The following is a 21,488-nucleotide window of genomic DNA, read 5'->3' as shown; positions in this document are numbered from 1 at the left end:
TCCTTTCAATACAGACAGCATGACAAAGTAGGTAAGGACAAGCACTTTGAAGCTTCCCAACAGCTATGAGGATGACTCCCAGCCTGGCTGCCAACACTGGTGTCACTGTGGGCAAATTGCTTAATCCCCAACTGCCCCAGTTCTTCAACTTGGTAATGAAATAATAAGTACCACTTCATAGATTTGTCATGAAGATTAAATGAATTTTTCTAGCACTTACAAAGTGCTCATTAGGTGAAATCATTCTACTCTGGAGAGTACCCCATGATATCCATAACATTTAAATTATATGGTACCAAATACCCTTACACCTTGCTTTTCAAATGAGAAAAGGGAGCAGAGATATAGCGGCGACTCTCGTAAGCTCCCCATGCACATGCCTCTATCCACATATCAAGAACTTCCTGTAACTCACTGCTGTCTCGTGTCAGCAAGCACTGGCTGAGATCAATGATTTCTGCATCGCCAAGGCCACAGGGAAGTTTGCATCTTTTAGTCACTGGGCCTCTGTGCTATGTTTAACTATTAAACCACTGCCATGGGTGAAATCGTGTCCCCCCCATCCCCATGTCGAAGTACCAACCTCTAGCATTCAGAATCAGAATTTATTTGGAGAAAGGGCCTTTGAGGAGGCAATTAAGTTCAAAGGAGATCATTAGGGCAGGCCCTGATCCGATAGGGCTGAGGTCTTTCTAAGAAAAGGACATGAGGACACAAGACACACACAGAAGAAAGACAAGGTGAGGACACAGGGAAAAGACCACCATCTACAGTCCAGGAGACAGATTTGAGTCATCAATCCTGATGACACCTTGATCTTGAACTTCCAGCCTCCAGGATCTTGACAAAACAAATTTCTATTTTTTTTAACATTTATTTTTATTTTTGAGACAGAACATGAAAGGGGGAGGGTCAGAGAGAGAGAGGGAGACACAGAATCTGAAACAGGCTCCAGGCTCTGAGCTGTCAGCACAGAGACCGATGCGGGGCTCGAACTCATGAACTGCGAGATCATGACCTGAGCCGAAGTCAGACACTCATCTGACTGAGCCACCCAGGCGCCCCCAAATTTCTATTTTTTAAAGACAGCATCTGTGGCACTTTGATATGGTAGCCCTTAGCAGACTAATACAGTGGCCACTGTCTCCTCTCCCTCCTCCTTCTTCTTCTTAAGTTTATTTATTTATTTTAAGGGGAGAGAGAGAGAGAGAGAGAGAGAGAAAGAGAGAGAGAGAGAGAGAGAGAGAGAGACAGGGACAGGGGAAGAGAGAGAGAATCCCAAGCAGGCTCAGCACTGTCAGCACAGAGCCTAATGCGGGGCTCGAACCCCGCATTAACCATGAGATCATGACTTGAGCTGAAGTCGGACACTTAACCAACTGAGCCACCCAGACGCCCCTAACATAGCCTCTCTTTGGAAATTTACTACTGCCTAGATCCTCACAGCTCCAGCTGTTTTTCCAGCTGTTCCTTCTGGATAGATTTCTTGTCCTTTGTTCATCCTTCAATATTGGTGATTCTCAGCGTAAATAACCTTTCTCTTTTTATATGCTCCTCACCCACTCTTATGTTTTAACTATCGACAGTAACCAATTCAATGATTTCAGCTTAGTCCTCTCTCTCTCTTGCAAGCACCACGTTTATGTGTAAAATTGCACATCTTCCCCCAATGCTCCCCACATACATCAGACTCCACAGTGCAAAACTATGGTCATCACCTTGCCCACAAACTGGCTCTGCCTCCTGGGTTGTCCCTTGTGTTCACCTCATGGCACCATCTTCCTGTTCACACCAGAGACCTGACAACCAGTCTGGACTTCTCCCTCTCCTTTACTGCTCTACATGATCTCCTCATTAGGTGTTAAGCCTCTCCTGTCCTTCCGATGCTCACTGCCCTGCTGTGGTCCAGACAGCAAGCCTCTCGTGCTCAGACTGCGGCAAGTACTTCCTGGTTGCTCTGGTGCTGGAGTGTCATTCTCATATCAGTCCCGGTTGTGCTTGCCTGGGCAATTGCCCAGACTCTATCCCCGCGTTCTTCCCAGGAGAGCACCACACAGCCTCAAGCAGTTTGATCAGGAAGACTTGGAGATCTATCTTGGAGGGTTGGGCAGGGAGAGACTGAATGAGAAGGTGCTATTTAAGATGAGGCTCAAGGACCAGGAGGCACCAGTGTTGTCCTTCAGAACAGCCACCAAGTCTTAAAAAAAAAAAAAATTCAAATCTACTTAAGCTTTTGCCATTTTCCCAAAGGTGTTAGGGAGTTGTAGGGTTTATATGAAGCTGTCTACTGCCACCTTGTGGCAGACAGTTGCAAAGAACCCCCGCCCCCCCCCCCCCTCCCAAAAGTTCTGCTAACTTCTAGGAGACTGAGCCTCGCTCCTGTTACAATGGATGGCTTATCCGCAGCTCCATCGAAGAACACCACCTCTTCTTGTGCTCTGGAATCTGTCCTCTCTCCCTTCACCCAAAGACGGTGTTCCAAGTATTTCCCTCTGTCTGGCATCATCGATTTTCCTCTATTGCCACTTCCCATCAGGACTCAAACCCACTGATGCTCACCATCTTAAAACAAAACAACCACAAAACAAATACCTTAGCTTAACTCCCTCACCCCCGCCCCTCATCTCATCCCACCCTATTTCTCTGCTCTCCTTTATGGCAATTCTCTTCAAAAGAGTTTTGTGTACTTGCTGTCCTCACTTTCCCTTTTTCTTTTCTTCCTCTTTTCTTGTCCTCTCTTGAGTCTATTTCCACTTGGATTTTTGCCTCTAACACTCTACCCAGACTGCCCAGTCAAGGCCAGAAATGACTTCCGCGTTGCCAAATCCAGTGGTCAAGTCTCAGTCCTCATCTTGACCCAACTGTAGTTGACATCACTGCTGAGTCCCTTCTCAAAACACTTTCCTCACACCCCCGGCTCCACCCTTTCCTGGCTCTTCCTTCCACGCCATAGGCCATTCCTTCTCAGCACACTTTGCTGGTTTTCTCATCTTGTCTCTAAGCCTTAAATATTGGAATGCCCATGGCTCAATCTTCTGGCCTCTTCCATATCTGTGTGCATTCTCCAGTCCCTCCCATGAAGTTCCTCTACTTTTACTACAACTCATATGCTGATCATTCCACAGGACTCTTGCCTTTTCCCCCTGAACCTCAGACCGGACATTACCACCACATGCCTACTGTGTATCTCAGACGAAGCATATTTAAAATTGAACTTTTGATTCCTTCTCAAATGCCCATCTTACTCGTTCTTCCCCAGTTTCCCTCATCTCAGTAAATTGCAGCATCATGCTTCCAGTGGCTCATCCTTCACTCTTTTTCTGATACACGCATCCAATCCATTGGGAAATCCTGTTGACCTTATGCATTTTACCATCTCCTTCCACCACCACCACCATCAGCCTCATTCAAGCCCACGTCACCCCAGACTGTCAGGAAAAACCCTTACTTGGTCTCCCTGCTTCTACCTTGTCCCCTTACCGCCTGTCTCTCCACCAAGGAGCCAGGGGCCAACATGGTCCTTCCAAGCTGGAAGTAAGGCCACGTCACTGCTCAGCTCAGAACTGGCCTGTGGCTGCCCATGTCACACAGAGTAAAATGCAAGCTTCTCACCAAGCTCGTCAAGGGCCTGCATGGTCTGTGCCCAGTCCCAAGCTTCTGGTCTCACCTCCTGTCACTCATACTGCTCCAGCCTCCTCAAGCATGAGAGGCTTGCTCCCACTCATTGCCTTCCTTCTGCCTGAAAAGCTTGATTCTTACATCCTCCAGTTCTCTGCTCAAAAGTCTTCTTACCAAAGAGGACTTTCCAGATCATCCTACTGAAAAATGAGCTCTTTCTCCCTTTCCCTTGGCTCTATAATCTTCCTCTGTAGCATTTCATTACCTAATATAGCTTATGAGAATGTAAATTTCACAAGAGGAGGGGACATAGTCTCTTTGCTCACCGCCACATCCCCAGTGCCGGGAGCAGTGCCTGGCACACAGTAGGCGTACAATAAATATTTGTTGGATGAATGAGTGAGGGCCACTGTCCTAGGTAATCCAATTTCAAAAGAAGGAACACATTCTTTCTAATCCATCTACTTTTGCTTGAATGAAGCAACAGCAACGGTATCTTTAATCAATTCCTTATTTACTTAAAAATACCCTTAAGACTTTTTTTTATTTAGAGCAGTTTTCGGTTCACAGCAAACTGCAGAGGAAGATACAGCTATTTTCCATATACCCCCTGCTCCACCACATGTACAGCCTCTCCTGTTTCAACGTTTCCCACCCCAGTGGGACATTTGTTACAATTTATGAACCTGAACAGACACATCATAATCACCCAAAGTCCAGACTTTACATTACGGTTCACTCCTGGTGCTGCACATTCTATGGGGTTGGACAATGTACAATGAAATGTATCCCTCATTATGGTATTATACAGAGTATTTCCACTGCCCTAAAATCCTCTGGATCCCACCTATTCATCCCTCCCCCAAACCCCTGACAACCACTAATCTTTTGACTGTCTCCATAGTTCTGAATTTCCCAGAATGTCATAGAGTTGGAATCATACACTATGTAGCCTTTTCCGATTGGCTTCTTTCATTTAGTAATATGTCTTTAAGGTTCCTCCATGTATTTTTATGGCTTGATAACTCATTTCTTTTTAGCACTAAATAATATTCCGTCATCTGAATAAACCACAGTCTATTTATCCACCCTTCTGAAGGACATCTTGGTTGCTCTCAAGATCTGGCTCTTATAAATAAAGCTGCTAGTAACATCTGTGTGTAGGTTTTTGTGTGGACATAAGTTTTTAACTCCTTTGGGTAAATATCAAGAAGTACAATTGCTGCATCATATGGTAAGACTATGTTTAGCTTTGTGAAAAACCACCGATCTGTCTTCTAAAGTGGCTGCACCATTTTGCATTCCCACCAGGAAGGAATGAGAATCCCTGTGGTTTCACATCCTCACCGGCATTTCGGTTGTCAGTGTTCTGGGTTTGGGCCATTCTAATAGACATGTAACGGTATCTCCTTGTTTTGATTTGCATTTCCCTGATGACCTCTGACATGGAGCATCTTTTCATGTGCCTTTTCGCCATCTGTGTATCTTCTTTGGTGAGGTGTCTGTTAAAGTCTTTGGTTCATTTTAAAATCAGGTTGGGGGCACCTGGGTGGCTTAGTTGGTTGAACATCTGACTCTTGATCTCCACTCAGGTCATGATCTCACGGTTCGTGAATTCGAGCCCCACATCGGGCTCTGTGCTGACAGCATGGAGCCTGCTTGGGATTCTCTCTCTCCCTCCCTCCCTCCCTCCCTCCCTCTCTCTCTCTCTGCCCCCGCCCCTGCCAAAACAAATAAATAAACATTTTTAAAAAGGTTAAAAAAATAAAATCAGGTTGTTTATTTTATTGTCAAGCTTTAATCTTTAACCATTTTTTTTTACATGGAGAAAAGCTGCTATTGCTAGTTCTTTTTTGTTTTTTTTATTAAAAAATATTTTTTAACATTTATTTATTTTGAGAAGAGAGAGAGAAAGAGACAGAGCATGAGTGGGGAAGGGGCAGAGAGGGAGACAGAATCCAAGGCAGGCTCCAGGCTCTGAGCTGTCAATGCAGAGCCTGACGCAGGGCTTGAACCCACAAACTGTGAGATCATGACCTGAGCTAAAGTCAGACGCTTAACCAACTGAGCCACCCAGGCACCCCCATTAACTCTTTTTTTAATGTTTATTTATTTCGAGAGAGAGAGAGAGAGAGAGCAAGCAGGGGAGGGGCAGAGAGAGAGGGAGACACAGAATCTGAAACAGGTTCCAGGCTCTGAGGTGTCAGCACAGGGCCCGATGTGGGGCTCGAACCCACAAACTGTGAGATCATGACCTGAGCTGAAGTTGGATGCTTGACCGACTGAGCCACCCAGGCACCACACTAGTTGTTTCTCTATTGAGGTAGAGACAGCAAGTCAGATTTTTCTCTGGTCCAGGAAGGGTTGAGTGAACTCTTTATTTATGTAAATGTGCAGCCAGGCCTGCCCTGTGGGAGTTGGGGGCCCTTTTGATGGCTTGATTGAGGGTCCTCATCCCTCTGGTCACCAAAGTGTAGAAAGGAAAGAACCTTCCTGTGAGGAGAGAAATGGAAACCCCAACCTATTCTCTTTGAGGCTGGATGCTATTTGGACCCTTATAGATTCTGAGATGGTCTCAGGCTGAGGCAGTTCTACAGAGAAAAGAGACCTCCATGATCTTTCTCAGGCTGCTGGTGACCTGGGATCAAAAAGATGGCTTGGCTGTGATGAGGGAAAGATTGCTCTGAAGTAGTGTTGGGCGGGGGCACCTATCTGCCTGGTATGGGGTACATGCCTGTAGCAGGGGGACCTTGGGAACCAGAGCTGGTTTGGATGTGTAGCTTCCTGTATGGAAATACCCCTGGAAAGCGCGATGTTGCTGCCTTGAAGAAACGCTGTGTCTTGAAACCCACAGTAGCACCAATGATTTTTTTGAACCAGACAAGATGAGTACTTAACTGTAGCTCTTGTGATCCTCACTGCCTGGCCAGGCAGCTAGATCTGGAGCAGCTGGGTTCTGGGGGTGGCTGTGGTTTCCTTCAGCCCCAAGGGCATTGGTCTCAGTTTTGCTTTGTGTGACCAAAACCAGAGGGGACTGGCTTTGGAGACACTACTAAGTATGTGGGGAGTTTTGGACAATGCTAAGACGTTGGCGGGAAGCCACAAGTGGAAGGTGTTGAACTTCCTGCTAAGCTGGCATGTTGCAGCCTGAGCTGAATTCAGTTCAAAAAATAAAAGGCATACAGCCTTCCTTGTGTGCCAAGTGGTGGGGTGGGGCTCACTCTGGTTCTGTAAGAGTCTGGTGTCCTCTACGGAAACAAGCAGGGCGCAACACTCCTGTGCCTGCTTCTCTCTGTCCCCCTGCCCACTCTCTAGCCCACATCCCTGCTTCTGGTGGCCTTACACCACACTAAGGTGAAACTCAGCTTGGAATAATCCACATCTTTCTCTCTGTTCCCACCGCTGTGCCCTGGAGGACACCACAACGTCAAGCCTGGTGCCATTACCTGTGTATGGACCCCTATCACTACCTTCCAATCCCCTTCACTTCCCTCTTCTTGTGTTGTTTGCATTCCTCAAAATGACAGCTTGACCACTTCCCCCTTCACTCCAAAAATGGAAACCAACACACAGAAGCTTCTTTTACTCCCCGCCTCCCCCAACCAAAGCTATTCCCTTAGCAGCATCTGGAATGATACTAGCTGAATATGAAGTGAGAGCTTGTACAATGACCGAGCCTTGCCCTAAATGCTTCAATTGCCAACTTGTTTCATCTACTGTTTGTCCTTTTTGACTGAAACCAACAAACACCAAGGCACAGAGAGATTAAGTAACTAGACTGAGCTCACAGGACTAGTAATGGGCTGAACTGGGATACGAACTCAGGCAGACTAGCACCTGTTATGACTCCTGGAACAACTCAGCACAGAGGTGCCAGATGAAAATGTGTTGAGTCAATCAACCAATGAGTAAATGAATCTTTGAAAACAAAGAGGTTGAACTCCAGCTTTAGGATGCTGGTCAACTCAGTGTCAGACACAAGGGGAAAATAGCAATGATTTATGGAAGGTAGAGGTGGCGAAGCACGGTAAATTTATTTTGTTCGTTAATGTTTATTTTGAGAAAGAGAAAGAGTGAGAGAGGTGAAAGGGCAGAGAGAGAGAGAGACAGAGGATCTGAATCAGGCTCTGCACGGACAGCACAGAGCCCGATGTGGGACTCAAACTCACGAATGGTGACATCATGACCTGAGCTGAGGTCGGACCCTTAACTGACAGAAACACCCAGGTGCCCCCAAAACACAGTAAATTTATATTTAAATTTCATTTTGCAAATGCGAAAATAATACCTAATTGAAGAATATAGGAAAGAATCACAAAAGTATAACGAAGAAAAAGAAACCCACTAGAAAAACCAGTGACATTTGTTCCCTTTTGAAATTCAGGTATCTTTGGAAAAAACAATATCCTAGGCTCCTGTCATTTATAGCTTTGTTGAGTGAACCTGAGATCCTTCCTCAAACTAGCCCTGTATGAATGGACAGGAAGGCCTGGCCTGACTTCCTCACAGGATCAGTCAATGTTCTGCAGAGAAATAGAGCCAATAGGATATGTATATATTTATATAGAGAGATTTATTTTAAGGAGTTGGCTCCCTATTATGGAGGCTGGTAAGTCCAAGATCTGTAAGGTAAGCTGGCAGCCTGGAGACCCAGGAAAGAGCCAATGTTGCAATTCAAGTCTAGAGGCCATTTGCTGACAGAATTTCTTCTTGCTTGGGAAGGTCAGCCTTTTTTTTTTTTTTTTTTTTCCCTTAGTCAGGCCTTCCGCTAATTAGATGAGGTCCACCCACATTATGGCATATAATATGCTTTACTCATGGTCTCCTAATCTAAATGTTAATTTCATCCAAAAACACCCTCACAGAAACATCCAGAATAATGTTTGACCAAATATCTGGGCACAGTGGCCCAGCCAAGTTGACACAGAATAACACTCCCTCCCATAGGCTCAGGTGTCATAACTGGGGAATGTTCTCCTTTCCCCGACCAGAGTTCTGGGTGGCAGAGAGAGCCCACAACATGGAGGCTGGAGGTGGGGAGCTCATTGTCTTTGGATTTCAACATCATCAAAGCCTCAGACACAGTTGTGGAACGCAGTGTATATGGGAAGTGAGTCTGACCTAAGTCAGTGCCTGGCTCAGGACAGTCAGATGTTGACCCATTGAATGCTGGAGCTGGAACAAGGTGGGGGTTTGTTTTCTTTCCATCGTGACCCCCATCTGCTTGTTTGTCAGGTGGGGGAATGAGGCCCATCTGTTCATTGTGTAACGCACTTCTGAACTTTCCTCTTGCCCTGACCAGGATTTTACTTTCTCACGAGTATTAAGTTTGATTTTTCCCTGATGTTTTTGGTTTCAGGCTTTTCATAGGAAGTATTAGGAGGAAGAAGGCTGGTGGTGTTGGTGTATGTGGGTGAGTGTAAGGGGGATGTAGGGCGGGGTTGGGGAAGAGGGTTCTTCAGTGTGTACTGTTCCTTCAACAGAAGAGGAAATATATGCTTCAGGTGAAGGCAGTACACCTGTCAGAGGTGCTGTGATGGTTCACTACATGTGTCAACTTGCCTGGCCAGAGGGTGCTCAGGTATCTGGTTACTATTTCTGGGTATGACTGTGAGGGTGTTTCTGGAGGAGATTACCACTGAAGTCAGTGGCCTGAGTAAAGCCAACCACCCTCCCCTGGTGTGGGGGGTGCTTGTCCAATCTGTGAAGGCTTGAACCAGAGGAGAAAGGTGGAGGAGGGGCGGTTTCCGTCTTTCTGCCTGAATGTTCGAGTTGGGGCATCCATCTTTTTCTTCCCCTGGACTGGTGCTTACACCACTGGCTTTCCTGGTTCTTAGGACTTTGGAATTAGATTTTTCTGGTTCTCCAGTTTGCAGGCAGGAGATCATAGGACTTCACAGCCCTCCTAATCACATGCGCTGATTCCCCATGGTAAATATCTATCTATTTCTATCTATTTATCCATCTGTCTATCTACATTTATTCTGTTTCTCCAGACAACCCTGACTGCTACAGATCCTTATTTGTTGGGCCTAGAATAGCGCTCAGTACACCCCCTTGGTATTGGGTCACTTAAATGGAATGGCGGGCTCAAGGAGTCCTCATTATTCCAGTCCTCATTATCTGAGTTTCTGAAGTGATGGAGTTACACAAAAAGCAAAAAATAGACACATCACGAAAATATTAAGTAATGGATTGGCCACATGTAAAATCTTCCTGGGCTCAAACATGTGTCTCAGATACCAAATATCTCTGATTAGAGCCTGGTGTTGTAAACACTCGGCAAAATCGTGCCAGAATGAATGGACTGCACAGTGACAACGCAAACCTGGCAAGAGGTAGGGCTTTTCACGCAGCTGATGAAAATGATGATGGATCCTTCCTTAGATCTGCTGTGGAGCCATCAGCAGGTGAAATTCTCGCAACAGGAGAGAGCCCCGTTAAGGCATGAAGAAGAGAAAGTTCATAAGCAAATCAAGACAGAGCCGTCACAAGGGGATGATTTAAACATCAAAGGATTGAGAGACTCCCTCGAGAGAATTGATGTTGTCTGCAGATATTTTTGTAAAAATGACTGTGCTGTAAAAAAAAAACGAGGGAGGCTATGTTATGCAATCACAGATTTCAATCAGAAGAATGATCCCCCTCCTTAAAAGCCCGATTTATGTCTTGCACATTTTGAAAAGTAGTTTATGGGTCGCATTATAATGGAAATGTGGTTAGATATAATATTAAAAAACACTTGTTTAACTTACTTTTTCCAGATACAATTTCAGCCCAAACTTTTTTTTTTTTCATTGCTTCCTTGGATAATGAGGACTGTTTTCCATATGCTGGGGTAGGAAAAGCCTCCCTAAGCAATGCCACAGGAGAAGACAGTGGGAATTGAGCACTAAAAATTTGATAATGATGCGTGTCAGACTAATAATAGGCACACACCTCACTGGATGAAAATCTGACTAGCGTATATAAACGCCGGTTGATAGCCACGATATATGGGAAGCACGTTTAAATCAATAAGAAAAAGGAAAGTCACCCAGCGGCAAACTGGTAAAATATGTGGCAGGTGGATTCACAGAAGAAAAAGGGGAACACGGCCGGAAAGTGGCTAAGGATACTGACACTTAATGGTAATCTGGGAAATGCAAAATAAAACATCAAAACACCATTTCCCCCCAGAGATTGCCAAAGACTGGAGTTAATATCCAGTGCTGGTGCAGGTGCAAATAAATATACTCTTTCGGAGACGCAGCTTAGTATGGTCTAGCAAAATTAAAATGTGGAGGTCTCTGAATATAGCAATTCCACTCCTAGGAATGGAAATCTGTCCCGTAGAAATACGCACACATGCTCACACAGAGCTGTCTGTAAGTTGTTTGCTAAAATATTACTCTAGGAAAATTGGAAATACTGCCATTATGATGAGTAACAGCTCATACCTACAGAAAGCCTTCTCTGGGTCAGTACTTGCCTAAGCACTTTACATAGATGAACTCGCTTACTCCCCCGTGACAACCCTGTAAGTGCTTTTATTATCCTCATTGTACAGATGAAGGACCTGAGACACAAAACGGTGAAGAAGCAGTTTCTTCCTGGCCTGGAGCCAGCAGGAGGCAGAGCTGTGATGGGATGAGACCCCAGGCAGTCTGGCAGGAGTCTGAGCTTCTCCATCACTTGCTGTTTCACCTACGTCCGGTGTGGGCGTGGTTGATAAATCACAGCAAACCCTTAAAGCAATACCAAGACCTATTGTAAAACGGAACAAATGGGTGGCAGTGTAATCCCATTTAGGAAGTGTGCAAACTGTACTTGGTGTGTGTGTGTGTGTGTGTGTGTGTGTGTATGTGTATAAATGCATGGATGACAGCGAACTGGAAGAAACACACTGACTGTTCTTAGTGGTTGCATCTGCTAAGGGACATGTGACTGGGGGCAGGTGTTGGGGGGGGGGTGCTGAAAAAAGGAGACTTTTCATTTCTAATCTATAAATCTTTGACCTGTTGAGTTTTTAGGAGAATGTATTTATTACATGTATAATTTCAAAATGTCAAAGCCAGGGGCGCCTGGGTGGCTCAGTCGGTTGAGCGTCCGACTTCGGCTCAGGTCATGATCTCACGGTCCGTGAGTTCGAGCCCCGCGTCAGGCTCTGTGCTGACAGCTTGGAGCCTGGAGCCTGCTTCGGATTCTGTGTGTCCCTCTCTCTCTGACCCTCCCTCGTTCATGCTCTGTCTCTCTCTGTCTCAAAAATAAACATTAAAAGAAAAAAAATCAGAATGTCAAAGCCAAACACTAAGGGGTGGTGGGTACTTCTGACCTGGTCTATGAATAGCCTAGTTTGAGGCTCAGTGATCCTTTACAAGTTTTACTGGAGAGGGGGTGGTGGTGAATAGCAGCTCGCAGGCAGAGAGACTTTAGTGGCTGAGGGAAGAGGCCCAGGAAGCAGGAGCTGTGGGCTGACAGCCATCTCCTTCAAGTGGTGATCCTTCCCTGGACTCACCCCAGCCCTGGTCATGGGGATGAGAGAGCAAAGAGGGATATTTCTCACCTGTTACCATTTATGAGAGGCCTATTCCTTTTCTTTTTCATTTGAATTTATTTTATTTTTTTTCAATATATGAAGTTTATTGTCAAATTGGTTTCCATACAACACCCAGTGCTCATCCCAAAAGGTGCCCTCCTCAATGCCCATCACCCACCCTGCTCTCCCTCCCACCCCCTCAACCCTCAGTTTGAGAGGCCTATTCCTAATTGTAATGTTCTAACTGGTCAGCCATGCCACAGTGACTGTTCTCATGAATGCAGGATTTATTTGTTATCAAGTAAGGATATACTGGGGAGGGGACAGACACGGGTGGTGTGGTAACATTAGTGACCCGAACAGGGCAATGACTTGCTAGCTACTATGAACTGGCAAGTCCAGCATCATTTACAGTCCCACTTGCCTTCCTCAACTGTCGAATCTGAAAACTAAGAGCATCCACTTGCCCAGACTTCCTTGCAGCTGCAGGGTGACTTTGTGACCCAGCCCTCTTTTGTGAGATATTCGTTGGCATCACTGACTGGACTTCCAGGAAAGCTCCCTGAGGGTGCAGTCTAGACTGTGGGATGACCCATCAGACTTTTGCTCTTTCCCCCACTTTTCCTGACCAGACCACAGATGTCTAGCAGTAGCTGCTGTCCTGTGAAGAGGAAGATGAAAGTCATATCTCATTGGTTGCCTAAGGTGGCCATAAAAAAGTACCACAAACCAGGTGGCTGAAAAACAACAGAAATGTAATCTCTCACAGTTCTGGGGTCTCGAAGTTCAAAATCAAGGTGTCAGCAGGGCCATGCTCCCTCGGAAGGCTCTAGGGGAGGATCCTTCCTTGCCTCTTTTTTGTCTTCTGGTGTTGCTGGCGATCCTTGACACTTCCTTGGCTTATAGAAGCATCACTCCAACCTCTGCCTGTGTTGTCACATGGCCTTCTCTCTGTGTCTCTTCTTTTCTTGTAAGGGAACCAGTCGTGTAGGATTTAGGGCCCACCCTATTCCAGCATGACCTTGTCTTAAGTTGATCACATCTACATGACCCTATTTCCAGATAAGATCACATTCACAGGTACCAAGAGTCAGGACATGGACACACTTTTTTTTTTTTTTTTTTTTTTTTGGTTATAAAAGTAGACAATAGGAAGATGGAATCCCCTGATAACTTTTGGGACACTGCTGTCATTGGACAGCCTACCTGTGCCTTCTTGTTGTGTGAGTCAAATAAGTTTCTTAATTATTTAAACATTGTTTAGGTTTTATTTTTGCTGCAGCTGAACGTGTTCCTGACACATTCCTATCCATCTGTCTACCCGTCCAGTCAGCCAATTTGGGGGAGGTACCCATGGTATTCCAGACAGGCAGCTAGGTGCTGTCCTACTCAGAATTGAGCTTGGCACAGAGAACACTCATTATTTGTTTGTTAAGGACATTCTGGGAAGAAAATTCCTTGCTCTCATGGAACTTATAGTTTAGAGGATACACAAAAGGTAGACAATTAAGGTGTAGAAATAGACCATGTGTGGGCTTGTACCCAACTCAGACTTGGAGCTGAAGGGCGGTTTCATGGTGATAAAGGGTGGTGGGAGAATGTGTAGAAGCTGAAGAGAGTGTGATGCATTTAAGAAACAGAAAACATTTAATACCCTGACCTGTGGAAGGTAGGAAAAGGGGGCAGGGATGAGGAATGGGAAGAGAAGAGACAGTATGTGTGTGTGTGTGTGTGTGTGTGTGTGTGACAGAGAGAGAGGGAGAGAGAGAGAGAGAATATGAAGAGCAATCTGCACAGAGGGCTAGAGACACAAGCATAAATGCCTGAGATCATTTTTTAAAGTCTATTTTGTTTATTTTGAGAGAGAGAAAGAGAGCGTGTGCGCGTGTAAGAGAGAGGGGCAGAAAGAGGAAGAGAGAGAATCCCAAGCAGGCTCCATGCTGTCAGGGCACAAACCCACGAACCATATGAGCTCATGACTTGAGCAGAGATCAATAGTCAGATCCTTAACCGACTGAGCCACCCAGGCACCCCTGAGATTGTTTTTTAATATTTGAACCTGTGTCTGGTAAAATGGTAACTGTGGGAGAACGACTATATGTACTTTTATATTTGGGGAGGAGGGGGTCTGTAGGTCTTTAAGTTGTGTGGCTGATATGACAATATGTACAATGTGCTGCAGAGGGAAAACAGCCTTAGGATGCAAACATCGCTCTTTTGTGTGGTTAGATCCTGCTCTGGTAAACTCTTCATTCTTGGGTCAATAGTCTGAAGTTCAAGTTTTGTATTTTATGTAACATGTGTTAACACTCAGGGATGTTTCCAGTAGGCCTTGCTTTCGCACATCATCCTTATGCAGCTGTGTTTTCTGGATGAGACCCGCGGAGAGCTGGTTTATGCCAAATGCTCACTCCTGACACTCACATTCTTGCCTCCCATATTGCTTGCCAAGGGAACAGGCATGGACGGCTTTCACTTGCATGGACTTCTTTTCCTGCAGCACTAAAATTAACCTTCTAAAAAGTTCACTAAAAAACAAAATGAAATATGGGGCACCTAGGTGGCTCGGTCGGTTAAGCGTACGGCTTTGGCTCAGGTCATGATCTTACGGTTCGTGAGTTTGAGCCCCGTGTTGGGTTCTGTGCTGACAGCTCAGCGCCTGGAGCCTGCTTCGGATTCTGTCTCCCTTGCTCTCTGCCCCTCCCCCGCTCACATTCTGTTTCTGTCTCAAAAATGAACAAATGTTTAAAAAATTAAAAAAAGAAAACAAAGTGAAATGAAGGCTGTCTTGCACATAGAAAGTGCTAAAATTAAGTGAATAAATGTATTCAAATTAAAATAATCTATAGTCCTATATCTTGGGAAAAATCATTATCATTTTGAGGGGTAATCAGAAGCAGGTTGATTATTTATTTATTTATTTTTTAAATGTTTATTTATTTTTGAAAGAGACAGAGACAGAATGTGAGCGGGTTAGGGGCAGAGAGAGAGGGAGACCCAGAATCCGAAGCGGGGTCCAGGCTCCGAGCCATTAGCACAGAGCCCTACACGGGGCTTGCACCCACGAGCTGTGACCTGAGCCGAAGTCGGATGCTCAACCAACTGAGCCACCCAGGCGCCCCTGATTTTTTTTTTAAGATTTTATTTTTAAGTAATCTCCATACCGAACGTGAGTCTCGAACTCACAACCCTGAGATCAAGAGTTTCATGCTCCACCAACTGTCAGCCAGATGCCCCAGAAACTGGTGGATTTTTGTGTCTCTTGGACCCTAGGGGTAGGCTGGTGCTGGCCCTGCCCTGGATGAACACTCAGGCAAGATTCATGTTTCCTCTGGTCATCTTGACTGGTACTGATCTAGAGATCCAGCACTGGGGTGTTCTAGACTTGGCGGATGTTCAAAACACATCATTTCTCTGGAAATTTCTCTTGCGTGTTCTTGGGAGACCTCTCATCAGCTAGGGTCTCTCATCTTCTTTCTCTTGACATGTCTGTAATCTTTCTTTCTTTCTTTCTTTCTTTCTTTCTTTCTTTCTTTCTTTCTTTCTTTTGAGAGAGCATGAGCAGGGGAGATGCAGAGAGAGAGAGAGAGCCAGAAACACAGAATTGGAAGCAGGCTCCAGCTCTGAGCTGTCAGCACAGAGCTGGACATGAGGCTTGAACTCATGAACCGCAAGATCATGACCTGAGCCGAAGCTGGCTGCTTAACTGACTGAGCCACCTAGCCCCCCACCTTTTTTAAACATCTCTGTAATTTCTGGTTTCCCTGTGACCCCTTCACAGTCCTTAGGCGTATGTATGTTCCTCTCTGGACTCTTACTATTAAGGTTCCCGTGCCCCTGTAGGGAAACTTTTTTAGGGCAGGATCTAAGACATCCCCTCCTTATCTTTTTCTCATCGCCCATTCTTTACTATGACATATTTAGGTTAGTTGGGCCAAACCCAGTGTGACAGCAGCCTCTGCCCACAGTTCAGGAACCAATCAATCCTGCCCCCTTCAGACTTACCAGGCACGAGTTAGATACCAGTCTTCTGGGTACCCCCAAACTACAGGGGACACACATTATGCTTTCTAGGTGGTAGTGCTAAAGCCCTTTTTCATAGGCTTGAGGTGAGGGAAAAGCATCCCTAGCCACTACCCCCAAAGGGGAGGGGAGGACACACAGCACCCGGAGAACTCTCTTTTTCAATGCCCCCACTCCCTTCTCTTCATGTGGTTTAGGGACCCAAGAGTCATGAATCAGTTTTGAAAAATTTGTACTGTTGTCTCTCACCTTTCTGTTGTCTCGTGCTTCAGGTAAATCTTGTGTTTTAACATCTGGTTACCATTTCTCTGGACCTTGGTCCCTATCTGTAAAGTGGGAAGCACAAATTCTTAGATATCAGCCATTTGGTGGCTGTGAGGACTAAAGAAAGTATCTAAATAAAGTCTAAATTGGTCTGGCATGGAGTTGATGCTCAGCCAATGGTTCTTCCCTCCCACTTGACCCCATGCTCTTGGGGGTGTTAACTGAGGCCAGTGGGTGTAACTTGCCTGGCAAAGTTCTTGCGACACCTTTTGGAGGAGGAGCAGGATCCCCTGATTACAAAGCCCTGATACAGTACCTGTGGTCGATTTCTGTGCTTCATCCCTGCAGCCGGCACCTAGGTCACCCTGTAGCTCAGTGTACACAGGAGGTGAAGGGTGAGTCCTTTACATATAGGACTGTAGCTCAGTGTACACAGGAGGTGAAGGGTGAGTCCTTTACATATAGGACTGTAGCTCAGTCTACACAGGAGGTGAAGGGTGAGTCCTTTACATATAGGACTGTAGCTCAGTCTACACAGGAGGTGAAGGGTGAGTCCTTTACATATAGGTGTTCTGGCACTTTACCTAGAGGAACTAGCCCTTTTGATACCTAGGGTAGACCCTGGGGGAAACTCAGAGCCCCAAGACCATGGAGTCTGTCTGACTAAAGGGTGAATGAAAGTCATTGCTCAACAAATTTTTCACTTCCGGTGTCCATTGTGTCCCTATGCAGCCTGGTCCCTATGCTCCCGGGTGGGGAGGAAGGTGAGAGGGTGGTTGTTTCTTGAAAAGGAGAAGTGATGCTCAGATCTGCCCTTAGAAAGGCTGAGAAACTGAACTTCATCTTGTAAAACAGTGTCAGAAACAGCCAAGGTTTCACTTGGCTGAGGTTTGAAAAATCTGGGAAGAGCTGGTGGATCAATCTCCATTTTTAAGTTTTCTGGATATACCAAAACTTGTCCCTTAACTGGGCAAGTTGAGGGTTAGGCAACACTGCCCCCTAGAGGTCTATTGGTGCTCTCGAGCACATTCCCTCAACCACAGAATTTTGGGTATCATCTTAGCTGTTACAGTGTATTCCATTACACTTAGATGCTCAACTACATCCCTTGATTTGTGGTGATTCAGCAGTTCAAATTCAGCATGTTCAAGGGACATGGACCAGGACCAAGGCAAGTGACTAAATGAAGGCCCACAATTGTATGTTCACATATTTCAAAGTTATAAACTAGCTTAATAAAATATTAAATACAATATATCCTTCAACTTTGACAAATGTACTTTCATAATAACCTGGGTGGCAAAGATCAAATTCAGAATTCTTAGACTTTTTTGGACTTCCATTTTTAAACATCACAGTGCAGGAGAGCCAATGTGGCTAGGATCTGCCCATCTTCTGTTTACACATGTAGCTCCATCTGTCACTGCAAAAAGACTCAAATGCAGATATGCAGACACCCTAGACTAGACCACATTTCAAAGCTTGGTCCACAGTATCCCCCAAATCGTTGTCCCTTGTCCACCTCCAGGTCTAGCCTTGCATGTACTGGAGGCACAGCCTGCCCTTGGGATAACAGGCCCCAGATAAGAGGGTTTGCAAACTCTAGGATATCACGGGGACACTTGGGCAGGGATTCCAGGATTCTGGGTACCTGGAGCATGGAATACCATGGTCTCTGAGCGAGCATGATCCCTCGGTCTTATAGACTCTTCACTGTCTGAGGTGGAACATGTCTCGGAAGCTGAAGCAGAGCCCTCTAAAACATGGAGCTCAGGGTAAGGGTCTTTTTACTAGAGTCTAAAGACCGTTCTTGACTGGGGAGTCCCTAAAGGAAGCCATATTTCTAGGAAAGGCATCTTGGCTGCTGAGAAAAACAATAACAACAGCCAACAATGGATGAGAAAGAAGACTGGAAGAGTGGACAGGTTGAATTGCACAGCTAGGTTGACCTAACTACCAATGGTTCCAGGTATAGGCTGAAGCTGTTCTTGACCAGTCCTCAATGCTCCCCTTTAAGCAGCCCTCACCCCAACTTCTAGTACTTGTGCATGCTAGGAAGAAGAGGGCTTCCTTATAAAGAAAATAACTAAATCCAGCTTAGGAGCTCAACAACTCAGGTGTGGGAAGTCCGTCTACAAGACCTGGTTATGAGGATCAGGAAATATTTCCCATTGGTCAGAGGAGGAGATATCTGGAGGATGAGGATGTGGAAGACTTGTGAGAAGTAGGAGGTGAAGGGATTCCAAGATCAGTGGTAGTGGGGTAGTGGTAGTGGGAGGCAACATGAGGGAAGCAGAGAAGAGTCCATGGGGCAGAAGGATGGAGAGGGCTTTGGACCCTGAAACAGAAGGTCTAGAGAGCTGCAGGTGACAGTCTGACTATAAATAACTCCCTTCGGACAGATAGAAAGAAAGCCTAGGGAACAATCTGGTTTCATGGATAATTTCCATGGGGACTTTGGACACTATTGGAGAAGGGGATCCTGGGAAAAGACAGGCTTTCCTGTGATTCAAGGCAGTGAAAATCAAATAGATGAAGAATCAGAGTGTCTAGATATGGAGTCAACAGAACATGATTAGTTTGAATGCATAAATCAGTAAGGCCTGGGGTTACCTGGTTCCAGATGCCTTTTGGAAAAATGAATATTAAAAAACAAAAGGGACCAAAAGAATTAACTTATGTTTCATATAGATGAGTCTGGGTGCATCACACACTATGGTATGTTCTTAATTATACTTTATACTTTAGGAAATAATGGGGTACACACACACTAAAAATGGTTCCAACATCCAGCAGATAGATGGGCCCATCTTCAGCAAGAGGCAAGTGAAATGAACTTTGCCATCTTATGCTCAGTTGTAATCTTTTTCCAGTTAATTCTCGAGAAGACAGATGGTTCCAATTTAGTCTCAAAAAGTACACAGTAATAAAATAATCTGCAAATTAGCATGTTGGTAGGGCCCAGTGTTTACAATCCATTTTGAATAAAAAGTTTTGACTTTGTCTGTTTGCATTTCCATCAGGAAGATGGGGTTGCCAAGCAAGCATTATCATGTTATCTTTTGAACTTTTATGTTCAGATTCTGATTCAGACATAACATTGTTTCTTTGAAATGCTCTGCAGAAGCTGACCAAATATTTATATATTTCTTCAAACATCAAGTTCCTTCTTCTCTCTCTCTTTTTCTTGGTGAAGTAAAAAAAAATCTGCTTTTCTGAAGATACCTCATTAAACCTTGTTTGAATATTTGCGAAGCTTTTTAGAAGACATTGGAGACCTGGTCTACTGGTTAAGCCTTAAGGAAGTGAAGGATTCCAGGAGAGCCTCATGATCTGTTTCATTCAGAAAATTCAGATGAGCAGTGGAGAATGATGGAAACAGCATGGAGATAAGAATCTGGCTTATCATTTAGTGCATCCCAGTGAGGTACAAAGAAGGAGAACATGAATTCTAAAACATGGGCTCTGGCTGCACCCTGGCTCCTCAGAACAAGATCTCAGTCCATGTTTCATTCCATTAATGGTGACCTTGAGCTAGGATTTTCTGGTGCCTCAATCATCATCCAGGTTCTAGGGCTGTGCTTGTTCAGTAGAGGGAGGATACTGGGATGGCTGTCATTCCTTTAGGATTTCTCCCAGTGAGACTTAGAGTATACCCCACCCCACTTTTGATTCTGGGCTGGTCTGTGACTGCCCCAGCAACCGAATATAGTAGGAGGGAAGCTATGGCAGTTCCAGGCCCAGCTTTGGGAGGATGGCAGCTTCCACTCTGGTCTCCTGGAGTGCTGAGCTGCCAGGTAACATATCCAACTACTCTGTGGGAAACACCATGTGGAAAGGCCCTGGGACTCTCTGGAGAAGGAGAGGGATCCTGCTAAGCCCAATATTCCAGACATTTCTATCAGGACACCAAGCATGTCAGCGAAGCCTTCTTAGACCCTCCAGATCCAGGCTGCACAGCATCTAGGGACCCCAGGCAATAGCACAAGGAGGAGAAAGAATTGCCCAACTGAATCCTGCCCAGATTCCTGACCCACAAAATTGTGAGTGATAATTGTGGTTTTAAGCCATTGCAGTTTGGATAGTTTGTTTATATGGTAAGAAATAACCAGGGCAGGCATAGTGGCCACCCAGGAAATACAGGAGTCAGACACCATCCTGGGTGTACCTCGATGGGGCTCACTCCTAGGAGGTGGACTGTAAGAAAACAAACCCATAAAGAGGGATTCCTTTAAACATTTCCCCTGTCCCCAGAAAAGATCCACAGATACCCCTCAGAGACCCAGATTCAACTTAGGCCCAAGGTAACATATCTGCCCAAGACTCTGTGTTTTTGCCACGAGTCAGCGCCCTTGCAAATAGACTTCCAGTGACCAGGCTCTACAGCCCATCATACCATGCAAGTCTGAATCTGCCTCATCATGTAGCTCAGGCTCAAGCCAGAATCTGCTATCAAAACAGTATCTCACTTGTACCCCAGGTCAGCATTTCTGATCTGTCAAAAATGTTCTTCGATCAAAATGACTCCTTTCCCTTTACTATATTGACAACAGAGCGATGGTTGAGGTTGGTCTTCTGCCAAATGTAGACCCACTCTATATCACAATTGTCTTTAACTGGAAATTTTCACCATGAGAATTCTCATAACAAGTACAGCTATAGTTGAAGGAAAGAAAAGAACTCTGTGGAATGCAGCTTTGTAGATAAGAGTAAAAAATATCTCAACAAGTTACAAAATTTACCAGCTGCTCAAGCCTCAGTGTATATCGCACAGACGATAAAATAAACAAAATCAATGTTATTTACTCAGCGTAAATGACTCCTGGCTCTAGAACCATGGACATGTAATTGAACTTAAGCTGCCCTTTGCTGTGCTGTTCTTGTCAGGTGGTCCTCTGAATGTCATGGCTAATTATGACACTGTGTGAAAAAATCTGAAGGACTGGCATTACTGTTGAGGCAATAGCTCTCCATTAGGAAAATGGTGTTAAATTGATTAATATAATGAACTGTATTTTAGGATTTTAATACCTTTTCCATTGTTATGAAATGGAGTGTGAAACTA

The sequence above is a fragment of the Prionailurus bengalensis genome, chromosome B2, assembly GCF_016509475.1.
Source record: "Prionailurus bengalensis isolate Pbe53 chromosome B2, Fcat_Pben_1.1_paternal_pri, whole genome shotgun sequence".
Lineage (NCBI taxonomy): Eukaryota > Metazoa > Chordata > Mammalia > Carnivora > Felidae > Prionailurus > Prionailurus bengalensis.
The sequence above is the reverse complement of the archived record's forward strand: the minus strand, read 5'-3'. Positions refer to the sequence as shown.